This window comes from Ixodes scapularis, unplaced genomic scaffold (assembly GCF_016920785.2).
Source record: "Ixodes scapularis isolate PalLabHiFi unplaced genomic scaffold, ASM1692078v2 PGA_scaffold0__279_contigs__length_252992795, whole genome shotgun sequence".
Lineage (NCBI taxonomy): Eukaryota > Metazoa > Arthropoda > Arachnida > Ixodida > Ixodidae > Ixodes > Ixodes scapularis.
Genome location: NW_024609835.1, coordinates 39,537,426 through 39,549,955, shown reverse-complemented (window position 1 = coordinate 39,549,955; position 12,530 = coordinate 39,537,426). Strand labels below are relative to the sequence as shown.

The following is a 12,530-nucleotide window of genomic DNA, read 5'->3' as shown; positions in this document are numbered from 1 at the left end:
CCCCACGAAAAAAGGAAAAAAAGAAAAGCGCGTTCATCGTGACCTAGTTGCTGTTGTAATAAACTGTAGAAGCATCGTAAATAAAGTTGACGAATTGGCAGGCTTAATCGACTCAGTAAAGGCTGATATCGTGTTCGGAACCGAATCATGGCTAGACGCTTCCATAAGTGATAGCGAAGTCTTTCCGAAAGGGTTTGTTGCTTATCGAAAAGATAGGTCACGCCTCGGCGGGGGCGTTTTCTTGTTGGTTCATTCATCGCTGAGATCATCCCCACTCGAACTTGGTCATGACGCTATTGAATCAATCTGGTGTACAGTCACGTTACCTGGGAGCTCTTCCTATGTTCTTGGATCGTATTACCGACCACCGAATTCGGATCTTAGTATAATCCGATCGCTATACGACATTGTTTCTGAGGCCTCAAACCAAATTATTCTCCTTGCGGGAGACTTTAATTTGCCTGACGTAGAGTGGAGGGATGGCACTTGTGTATGCACGATTGGTAGCCGAAATAATCTTGAAATGAAAAACATTGTGGATACGTTTGGGCTTCAGCAGTATGTGAGTGAACCAACAAGGAATAATCACATTTTAGACCTCTTGTTTTGTAGCTCTCCCTATCTTATTAACACCGTTAATATTATCCCTGGTATCAGTGACCATCACGCTGTTGTGGCAAATATCCAAACTGAAATCAAACGAGTAAATTCATGCGAATCGAGGAAAGTCTTTTTCTTTGAGAAGGGCAATTACTCTGGGTTTTCTGAAGAGCTTCTTGACCGCCTTCCCGTATTTGAGTGTCTTTCTGAGGAATATGATGTCCATAATTTATGGGATGTTTTCAAGAAAATGTTGCTTCAATTAACGGATAAATATGTTCCCTGCATAGATTCTAGAAAGCTAAAAAAACGAAGAAAACCATGGGTAACTTCAAGTACTCTTAGGATAATTAAAAAGCGAAGGAGAGCATTTGATAGATATAAGAAGACCAAAAGTAGTAATCACCTTGAAAAACTGGCTGAGCTTACGCGTGAATATAAAAGGAGCATAAAGGGTGCTAAGGAACAATATCTTAATACACTCAATGACAGATTAAAAACCAACCCCAAGCTTTTCTGGAAGTATTTAAAGGGATGTGGATCGGATGCAGTAGGAATAAGTGAAATTACATATAATCAACAGACAGTTTCGGATGATACAGAAAAAGCAACGTGCTTCAATAATTACTTTCGGTCTGTCTTTTTGCCCAAACACAACTATGTTAATCCATCCACTGTTAGTACGGTGGAATTAATGCAGCCAGTTGAGCTTGGCATGAGTGGTATTGAGAAGGCGTTAAAGAACATAGATGAAACAAAAGCAACTGGACCGGATGGCATTTCTCCGCGTGTACTAAAGCGATGTGCTTACCCAATTTCAGTTTACCTTTATTTAATTTTTTCCAAGTCACTGGACACAGGACTTTTGCCAGATGACTGGAAGGTAGCTCATGTCGTTCCTATCCATAAGGGGGGGCCAAAAAAAGACGTCGTAAATTATAGGCCCATTTCATTAACTTCCGTCTCATGCAAAGTCATCGAACATATTTTATATTCAGAGGTAATCGGTCATATGATAAGAAACAACTTGCTGATTAATGAACAACATGGTTTTCGTAAGGGGTTTTCATGTACTACGCAACTTGTTGAATTTTATCATGACCTTGCATCTGATGTCGATGAGGGAGGGCAAATAGATTGTATATTCTTGGATTTTAGAAAAGCGTTTGACACGGTCTCACACTCACTTCTTCTCAACAAACTAAGAATGTTAAATTTAGACTCGGCTGTGCTTAGATGGATAGAAAATTACTTGTTCCAGCGTCGTCAATGTGTAGTACTGAATGGCAAGAAATCTGATTACGTTGATGTAACATCAGGAGTTCCACAGGGCTCTGTCCTGGGTCCACTTTTGTTTTTAATTTATATTAATGATATTTCTGTTGGAATTTCCTCTTCTATTCGACTTTTTGCTGATGATTGTGTAGTGTATAGAAAGATTAAGAGTTCAGATGATGTCGCCCAGTTGCAAGCAGACCTTGATCGTATTCAAAGTTGGTGCTCTACGTGGAAAATGAATTTAAATCACAAAAAGTGTGTTAACCTTTGTTTTACAAAGAAAAGGAAACAAATTGAATCTCAGTATTTTATAAATAATAACCCTATAACCAAGGAACTTACTTACAAATACTTGGGTGTCATATTGTCATCTGACTGTTCATGGAATGCCCACATAGAGGAAGTAGTCTTAAAAGCTGGCAGGGCAATGAATTTTATCCGACGTAACTTAAAATGCTCACAACCTAACTTAAAGACAACTGCTTATTTAACATGTGTTAGACCCATTTTAGAGTATGCATGTGCTGTCTGGGATCCAGCCCAAAAAACGTTGATAGATAAGCTGGAGAAAATACAAAACCGGGCGGCTAGGTTTGTTCTTGGACGATACGGGAGGAAAGAAAGTTGTACAGAAATGAAAAAAATGTTAAACTGGGAACCACTTTCCGTACGTCGGGAAAAACTGCGACTAAACTTTTTATACTCAATAGTTTAAAATAAAACGGGAATAAATAGCGAGACTTACTTAAAAGAACCCTATTATGTTTCTAGTCGTAATGATCATAGTCTTAAAATTAGAGAGTACCGCGCTAGGACATGCATGTTTGCAAACTCCTTTTTTGTACGAACAATTGCACAGTGGAATCGGCTGTCTGAAGAGCAAGTGTGCTGTTTCAATGAAGACGTGTTCTTTTCATCCTTGTAACCCCCCCTGCTGTAACGCCCTCGGGCACTGCGGGGTAATCATTGAATAAAGAATAAAGAATAAAGGTGAATGGTGTTGACTGCGACGCCACGTACCCTGGAGAAACCTGCAGACGGAGAAGCAACCGGCTTAAGGAGCACAGAAGGAATGTGGTGAAGGCCACCCACGTCACGAGAAGTAAATCCGAGCTCGTCGACCACAGCTGGACGACTGGGAATACGTTTGACTTTGACAATACGTCGAACTTGGCTCGTGAGCAGCGTTGTGGCCCGAGGAAGCTCGTGGAATCGTGGTTTGTCCGCCGTGACCGCAAGGCATGCAACACAAACCGTGGCACATGACGCCAAACGCGTTCTCCACGAACTCTCTCCGGAACCTCACCGTCGCACCCGGGACCTGTTCAGCCGGCGTGGAGTGCAGTCCTCGCCGGGCCTCGACCTTGCGCTTGGCCTCCTAGGCACGATAGTCGTCCGTGGCGTTCGCCCGCCGGCGGCTTTCCAGGCGAGCGATGTGCTCTTTGGCAAGGGGATATGAAGCGCTAGACGGGCAGTGGAAGTCGAGGAACAGCAGCTTTGTGGCGATTGCGGACCCATTCGCGCTGCTGCGTACGTCACCGCTCCTTCCGCAGCCTGTCACTTTTCCGCGAAAGGGCTCGAGGCCGACTCATCGTGATTCCGAACCGAATCTGATAAGAGCGTTGGAGCGTAGGAAACAGCGCGCAAAACAGACGAGAAGGAAGAAACAAACGTGACGAGCGCTGCACTCGTCACGTGTGCTTCTTCTTCATCGTCGTCTGTTTTTCGCGCTGTTTCCTGCGATGAAGTCCCACCAACGCGCCCAACTATCAATTCTTCTATGATAGCTGTAGAGTGCCTTCATACACGCGCGCGCTTTTGCTCGATGTGGTGACATCTCAGCCATTTTTCCGCCCAATCGGTTTTTTTTTGCATTTTTAAGTGCGCGCAATCTGGTGTAACTCAGCTCGAGCGCGAAGCTTTGGCTTATGCATAGAGGCCATTTTACCGCTCAAGTCACGCACCGAGTGTGCGAGAGCGTAACGCGCTGGCACATTCAGGGCAAGAATGGATGTCTTCACCCTGAGACAGACAGACAAGTAGGCACCCTAGATAGCTGGAAAGGTTGCCGCCATCTACGAGCAACGGCGGAAACCATACTGGTTGCGTGCTTGCCGCCGTCGCTTATAGATGGCGGTAGCTGTCCAGGTAGGTTTGTGTCGACATACCGGACACGATCCTGGGGAACCTAGCGCTTAACAGCTCCGCTGTAAAAAAAGAAAAAAAAAACAAAAAAAAAAAAACATCACCAGCCACGGTGAGTCAATGGCCCTCCTCCGCACATAGCACATATTGTTTTTCTTGGTTGTGAAGCGTGCTAAAAGGACTGTCACATCGGGGCACTTCTTCAAAGCACACCGTGCTACCATATATATTTTGTTTTCTTTTTTCCTTTGTGATAAAATGTTATTGAAGGACTGCTTACGCATTCTTAACATTTTTCGGTAGTTGTACTTCGCTTGAGCTGAAGTCCATACGCTGCCCACGCTACGAGCTAATGGGACCAATCACTCAGCTTCAAAAGCGCAAGTCACTGGGCATTTATTTCTATGACTGGTTCACGGTGATAATGAAACACGAAAAAAACATGACGAACACCATAAAGGTGCGTTTCTGACGCTCTCTGATTGGTCCCGCCAGCTCGGTGCGTCGGCTGCGTCCGGGCTTATGGTGAAACGTGGTATAGTGCCTCTAGCATGTCTCGTAGTTGCAGATTTTTGTCCTTGCAAGAATGCTGACGCTGGTAAAGGCTGGACTACACTAACATGTTTTGCAGTGGGCTGAAAGGTGTCCTGCTGATGTGCGCTTCACCGCCGCTGCGTGTTCTCTTGTTCTATATCACTAATGCATTGGCACGTTTTGCCGACCTAACACGTGTCGAACGATAAATGAATGCGGTAGACTACTCCTGTTTAGCACTAAAGTCAAATTTAGGTGTTTTGTGTGCCAAACCAACGGCGGGTACCTGGCATGCCCCAGCGGAGGACTGAGGATTAATTTCGATCACCTGGGGATTCTTTGAAAGGCAACCAAAAGCTCGGTCAAACGGCGCCTTATCCGCAATAAGCCTCCGTCAGATTGCGGGCACCTCGGTCGGCCGGGATTCAAACCCGCCACATGGGGATCCGTAGGCCGGCGCTCTCGCCGACAATGAGGCACCAAGGCAGCCTGTTTAGCACTGGGGAAAATCTTACTATATGAGCAACGCTGCTTGCCTTCTTCTGGTTAGTTCTCTTGTTTACTCAGTCACACATGAACTAGTGTGTGTAGTGCAGGGCATGTCACATGTACGTTCTGTCGTCCGCTATCTTCTTTAATCCATGAGTGATCTCGTAAATGTATGAGATCACGGCGATTTTCTTTCGAGTCTTTTCCGACTCTGTTACTTTTTTACTTGCTGGCGTGCGTTCTAGTCTCTTAGAAATATATTTGTACATCCATACTAAGAAATCGTCCGGACATAGCAATGCTCGTAGTCGAGACATTTGCCTCACTAAGCATAACTCAATTTGATGTACAGTCGGCACGGAATGAAACACGAACAAGGAGCGCATGGTTTTCGACCCACGCTGAGTCACCTACAGACGCAGCACCGAAGGTTTGGATGCACTGAGCAAGGGTCTAACACATCGGAGGAGGAGCCATCTTCTTGCAGCTCTCATCTGGTTCAGGTGGTGCAGCATCTAGTGAAAACCATGCACCCACTGTTCGCGTTTCATTCCGTGCCGACTGTACAGGCTGTGTTGTTGTTGCAAGTTGTTTCCCCATCATCAATGAGCATGTCCAAAGTTGGTACCTCAACCAAAACCGGTAACCAATTTATATGGATTATCAAAAAGGCCATAGCGCCACCCAAACCTTAAGGACCAAAGAAACTAGACATGTGCTATTAGTTTCGTTAGTTTGTTTATCCACCATTCTCTTGAAAAGTTTTTTAATGTAAAGAGGTTCTGCCAGTATAATCTGTTCATGTCCCTATTTTCAAGCTCAAAAATATAAAATTGAAAACACAACATCATTAAAACATAAATGCTGAAAAAATATTTTAGTGTGAAAGTACGTTTCTTGGCAGGCACCCGACTCTTAGATTATTAAATTCTAAATATCAAATTATATAGAAATTAATACAGCACATAAATGCACACGAGCTTCAAATCAACTCGGGCAAGACAGTTGTTTAAAAAAAAACAAAAAAACATCCATTCATTTTCGTGTGTGTGTGTTTTTTTTTTGTTTTTTGTTAAAATATAATAAGATGCTTACTTGCAGATGTCGATGAGGACTTCACTGCTCTTGAACCGTTCGAAGGCGAGGCACTCTATCTTAAAATCGGTAAGATGAGGCAGTATTTCGTTTGTTCTTCTTTGTAAAAAGAAACATCACATGTGATAAGCGTCCGAGCTGAAATGGAAAAACTTTCAATCTTCAGTACTGCTCAGAGATCTAGGACTTTTTTTTATCAAAGTACGAGCATAACTACTATTTTGCAATACTCAATAATAAACAAGCCACAAGCATAGTAAAACAAAAATCATAAATTGTAAAGTTTTCTTTCTCGTTGCGTATGACGTCGCTTAAAGCAATAGATTGTGGCAGATTAAGCCTAACCGGACAGCTGAGTTTAAACTTGTGGTTCAAACTTGTGGTTGTTTATTTTCTACCGCTGTAGAGCGAGCATTTAAGCGGCATTACTTACTGATGTACTGAAAATAATCAAACAATATATTATAACATAATACACCTTTACGTCATGCATCTTCATCTGAATTCGTCGGCGCGTAAACATATTGTGCTATGCGCGATATTTACAGTTTAAAGCGAAAACAATTTCCGCGCTTCTACTTTGCTCGAGTGATGTTGCAAGACAACTAGTACAGCTTTCGTGATTTATACACTTACAATGAGTTCTCAGATCGTTCTCAAACGTTTAGAGTGTAAGATATTTATTGTCATGGCCTTCCATGTCTTCCCTTAACAGGTACAGATCTAAAACTAATACGCCAACAGCTTCCTTTATAAAGTCACTCTTGAGTGACTTTATAAACTTTATAAAAACACTACATATCGTCAATTGAGATTGACGATATGTAGTGTTTTTTTTTTTATTATTGTTTTATCAAAATGTTTGACAATGCCACTGTTTTATTTTAGACATCACCAGACCGAGCCCTAGTACCGTGTACAAGATATACGACGAAGATTTCGAGTGTGAGAATGCCAAGGAACTTTTAGAGAAGGTGTGTCCGGACCCGTGTGACATGACGCTGAGTCGACAGCTCTCCGGTGATTGAAACACAAATGATTTCGACCTATCTGTGTTACTTCTAGCCTTTGTTGGTTATTTTGATTTGTCATGTTATGCAAGCTGGAATAATACACATAATCGAGGAAAACAATAAATATACATCGAATCTAAAAAAGTATGCTTCTTTGCCTGTTTAATATTGTCCGCTTTTTAAATCATATAACTACGTTATTTTATTTGCCTTAGTTCTTATGTAATCCTCCGATTCCCGCGTCAGGTAGCATGCTTCCCCAGTACCACCTATTGCGTTTTGGAATTTTAGAAAACCAGCCAGTGAGAGCCTTTTACTCACTGACTTACTCATGGTGAGCTCAAAAATAAATTGCAACAATGTGGCAGTACTATTAGAGGATATTCAAAAAGAAGGTTGACGTCTTTGGTCTAAGTGAAAGCCCTAGCCAACTAAAAACCATTCAAGACTTCAAAAACTGCGGGTGTGGTCGGCTCATGTCGTTTTCAGTTCGGAGAAAATTGGTAAGCTTTTATTATCAAAATTACACTTGATTCTCGAAGGACAACTCTCGATTTAAGTTTCCTCCATCCCCTGGCATTCGCGGTGAGTTGCTCCCACTTGGGGGCGAGACCGCCTACATTTTGTTTCAAGTCGGAGAGTATAGTGGATGCTACGAAGCGGTGAGGTCTATCAAGTATCGCTAAATGATCAAATTCACGGCCTTTGTCGTCTTTCGGTGTGTTTGCTATCACGGGCGAAACCAATCAAGGTCAGACCACGCGTTGGACATTTCAATTTAAAAGCATAGCATTTAGAGGGCCAGCACCTAGCGCTTTTGTCCATTGAACGTAGCTCAAGCAAGGAGGCGCATCAAGAGGAGGTGCAGGCCTCAATGATGTGGCAAAGGGCGCTCAAGCGCTCTAAAGGTGAAAAGAAAGCAACGAGGTGAGAACAAAGCCAGCAGAATATCAAATACTAGGCGAGGAGATCAACATTAGAGGGCGGTCTTTGCAGCTTGTTTTCCCCAGAGCTCGGTGTTTACCCAGCACAAGACTTGTGGACCACGTCTTACATAACGTGAAATGCCTTGACAATAAACGCAATTACTTTGGTAGGACGTGACAGGCCGGATCACTTCCAAATCAGTCGTCACAGAATGTGAACGCGGCCCACCGCGGCAGCAGAGCGCTGCGTCATTGCTATTGATGTCCCCATGGGTATAGTTCTAAAGTTAGCCACTTGGAGCGCAGCGGTTGGACCTTCTCCCCAACGACTGATGACAGAATAAGAGTGCAAGACAGACACCTTCCGCAAACCCTTCACTCTCTATTTTAGCAGAGCGAACGCTGGCGAGGAGGTGAGTTCCTCCCTGGATCCTCTTGAGCGGTACTCTGCTTGAGGACTTCGCTGGAGGAGCTTCTCACGCACGCTTAACCAATCAACGATTATATCAGAATACATTCTACTCCGCACATTTGCATTCGAAAGCGCGCATGCAGCACCAAATAATCTCCTACCAAAAGGGGACAGCCCGCTTCCGATATCGCATTGGAACCTTTCAATTTTGACCTTGTGGCCGCGCGCGGAGGCGGCTCCTCGTGAGATGGCGAAGTGGATGACGAATCTGACCCCGAGAAGCAGAAACGGCGTGTCGAACGTTCGTGCAGGGTTTTGCAACGACGAAGCCTGCCACTATAATTTATCCCGCAGCCCGGGAAGCTGGGCCGGCGGGCCTCGATTTTCCTGAGGAGAATTCCCGCTAACATTGCCTCCACACCAGCAAGGCGGACGACTTGGAAGGCATCGGGCGTCCGGTCTGCAAGACGCAACTACAGTAGGGAAGTCAAGAGAATTAACCTCGAGCACCTGCTTCTTTTAAGGAAACCGAGCCAAAGAGGCCCTCGGATTAGAGGTCAAGTAGCCTGCCTGGAAGGCTTCCTGCCCGGTCCACCAGACATCCATGGGCCGATACCTTGCGCTCGCTCTTAGACTTTCTGCGTGAGTCGGGTCTAGAGGTGTACATCTAAATTTCCCTCTCCGTACTCAATGTGTGTGTGCAATATTACGTTTAGGCCTCACAGCCATCGACGCGCTCCCTTTAGCTTCCTTCCTTGTTTTTCTGGCGTAATAAACGTGCATTACTACTACTACTGGGCCGTTACAGATAAGGTCGAACAAACACTTTCGATCGGCATTATTAATTCTTACGAAAAAATATGTTGTTTGTGCGCCAAGTAAAACGTAACCATGTTTTTGTAATAATGTTTCTTTTAACAAAAATTTTAAAGTTGCTCTCGAGTGGGCGTTTCGCGACTCGAACAAAGTCGGCAGTTTGAATATTTATGCACACATTTTTTTTTTCGATAGGCTTAATATATTTTGTGAAGAAACTGCACATAGACCTGAATGAGTAAAAATGCTTTTGTTTACAAAGCATTGTATTTTGTAGTAAGAATCGCAAACATGACACATAATGCAAAATAGTCCATATTTAAAGCTTTGTAACTCGGCATTGAAAATTAAGTAAACCTTTTTATGGCTGAGCATTCGTAGAAGTTTATATTCAAATTCAAGGCGCGCAGCCTACCCGAAAAGTGACACAAACGTAGTCAGGTTACTCATTCTTCAATATCTTGGAAACCATTTAAAAAAAGGCCATCTTCAATTTTGTTCAAGTCTTCACAAATCAAGGACAATAATGTGCCATATGAGGCTCCTCAAAAACATGTTTTTCTTTTGTTGTTGTTTTATTTGCGGCGTGCCCAATACAAACGAATTAGCAGCACTGCCGTTACTGGAGTACAAAAAAGAGAATATTTTGCCGATTTCAAAGAAGCGCAAGAAAATGGCCGAATGAATATACTGTGTTTCTGACCAGACAGTGCAGTGACAGGGGTTTGTCAAGATAAATTGTTTATAAAATGTATATTTGAGTTTAGTACAAACTACAAGCGCTTCCCTTACGAACAATAAAAATAATGTACCGATTTCTGGATTCTGCCACCTATATTGTTTACAAAAGCCGGTCTGTGAATGAACTTGAGAGGCTCCGCTTTTACTCGTCTTTTTGTTGAACGGGGAGTTTGACTGCGGTCAATTGACACGCGAGGTAAGGGCACCACAATAAGGCTGCCCCTGTGTGTGACTGGGAAATAGAAGACGTAACGAAACTTGGTGACCTGAGAGACGCAGCTGGGATCTTCCGTTTCATAGGAGTGCCCAAGCTGCGAGCGGTTTCTTGGTTAGTTCCGCCTGTGATGGCTCTCGCTTGTCTACGTGTCCTCGGCATTTCTTTATGGCTGAACATCACAGTTGGAAGAGCGTCTTTTGCGCCGATTACTTGGAAGAGGCGTGTGGTGGTCTGTTATGACGCTACGTGCAAGTCGAACTCCTGACCCGGAGAGTCTCTGTCACGCAAAGGGGATTACCCAACACCATCCAGGGTACCCGATCGCGTGGCAGAATAAACGCCTGAGCTCTCCCCGAGGGGGTCGTGCCGAAGAACGAGAGAGGCGACCTGCGACCGACGGCCGGAGCGGGCGCAAGTTTTTTCCGCAATCAAATGTGGCAATAATCGATCATTTTCATAAATCATATTTGAAGAAAGACATCAGTACCTATAAGGGACAAGGTTTTACCAAAGAAGCTTTTGAAGTGTGAGCTATTTGTTCTGGACACAGTTTTGTCAAACGCTCGTCTCTCTAAATAAGGTCTTCCAGTCCGAAAAACGGATTTTATGTGCGTGAACTGCTTCAGCTGTTTCGGGGAGGGGACTGCGGAGCCGTGGGGCACCTCGGGATCTCACAAACATTTTGTTCCAAAATACGCAGCCGTCAAGAAGCTGAACAGGTGAGTGCAGACTCCAGGAATTTTTAAGTACGGGCAGTCTTCAAAACCATGCCTCACTGTAGCGATACACTCTAAAAAAACATCCCTTATTAAAGGTTCTTCGACGCACCAAGAACGCTTTCAACTCGTGAAAAACGGTTTCAAATTAAACACTATCGACCCCTGGCGCACTAGAAAGGCAAGTGGGCGATGAAGAACTTTTTTGTTAGAAAAGGTTCTCTATAATTTTATTTCACGGTTGCTCGGAGTAACCGTGAAAACTGGCGTCCACCGAGAGAAGCGGACGGAGTGACAGGACGCTTTTGAGCTAGGAAGCTTCGCGACGTTCGCTAGATGTGACCACATGACAGCGGACACCACATTCACACTCCGATTACTTGCCTTGACTCGGCCAAACGTTACTAGAACATCTCAACCAAGAAACTGCCATATATCCTGGTTTCAAAAAGTTGCACCCAGCCGTACACCAGGCCCGAGCTAACGGCGATTACAACGCCGCTTTTTTTCCCGCAGCGGCCGCTTGAGGAACTGCACGGCTGTATCGGTCAGGGAGTATCGCATTCGATAGAATCTGCTCTGACAGTTCTATTTCGGCTTTAATCGGCCATTTTGGAGCTGAAACATATACGGTGGAAAGGGTTTCAGGAATACCAATCACGAGTCTCCCAAGCGGACGCGCCGCGAATTAGTACCGAAGTTAGGACGCGCCCAACTCGGGATGCGCTACCTGAAATCACCGGTGAGACATGGTTGTATAAAAACAATATTATTGTGCCGCAAAACTTTGTAAAGTAAAGATTTCAGAAAACATATCGCGCCGGTCATTTGTACTAATCTCCAGTAAAAGTACCTACAAAAAGAGCTTTTTTGTTTGTTTTTTACGCAAAAACATGATTTGTAAAGGTTATGGAGGCTCCAGTAAAGAAAAAAGATTCAGCCGCCATCTTGCGACCTCGAGCCTGGGAGTTTTGGCACTCTATGAACATTCAGTGACTCGTGAAATGGTGACGCTTTTATTCTACTTAGCTCGGTCTCGGTGGACGCCAGTGACCCATATGTTTCAATGGTGGGTTTCTCGGCTGAGTGTTTCAGTAACGTTGGCTTGGTCCAAGACTCGAGCCAACACTCGCTAAGGATTTTTGTCAAAATAATGGTTGTCTCTTTTTTTCTCCTATTTCTTTAATCAGTTTTATTTGTAAACTATAACACACTACCGCTAAAAAAAAATCAAATACTTCTCAAACGAAAAGGATAACGTCATCGAGAAGCGCTTTCAAGTTGGAGAAGTTGAAGCGGGCAAAGTTTGTGACGTAGAAGCATTTGGCAGAAGTTGCGTTTGAAGTGAAAGCAGTGGGAGATGTTCGAGCGCTGAAACAGATTTAGCTTGATCGCTTGATGCCCGAAACGTATCAGATTTGCTGACAGGAGATAACTTTGGAGACTTTTTCCAGATTTTCGAAGCCTTACGGTAAGAAGAATAAGCCTCCCACTGATCTCTATGACAATTCCTCGATCGCGCTTCCACGCTTCCTCGCTGCAGCGCGA

At 44.1% G+C, this 12,530-nt stretch overlaps 1 long non-coding RNA gene across 1 annotated transcript in view; it reads left to right on the top strand.

The window, feature by feature from the left end:
* The window catches only part of LOC121837865, a 51,763-nt gene extending 44,647 nt beyond the window's left edge, over nucleotides 1–7,116 (top strand). Inside the window, exons 2-3 of the long non-coding RNA XR_006078323.1 lie at nucleotides 6,148–6,210; nucleotides 7,030–7,116. This is a non-coding gene — a long non-coding RNA (uncharacterized LOC121837865). The remainder of the gene's footprint in view (nucleotides 1–6,147; nucleotides 6,211–7,029) is intronic.
* The last annotated feature ends 5,414 nt before the right edge of the window (nucleotides 7,117–12,530 follow it).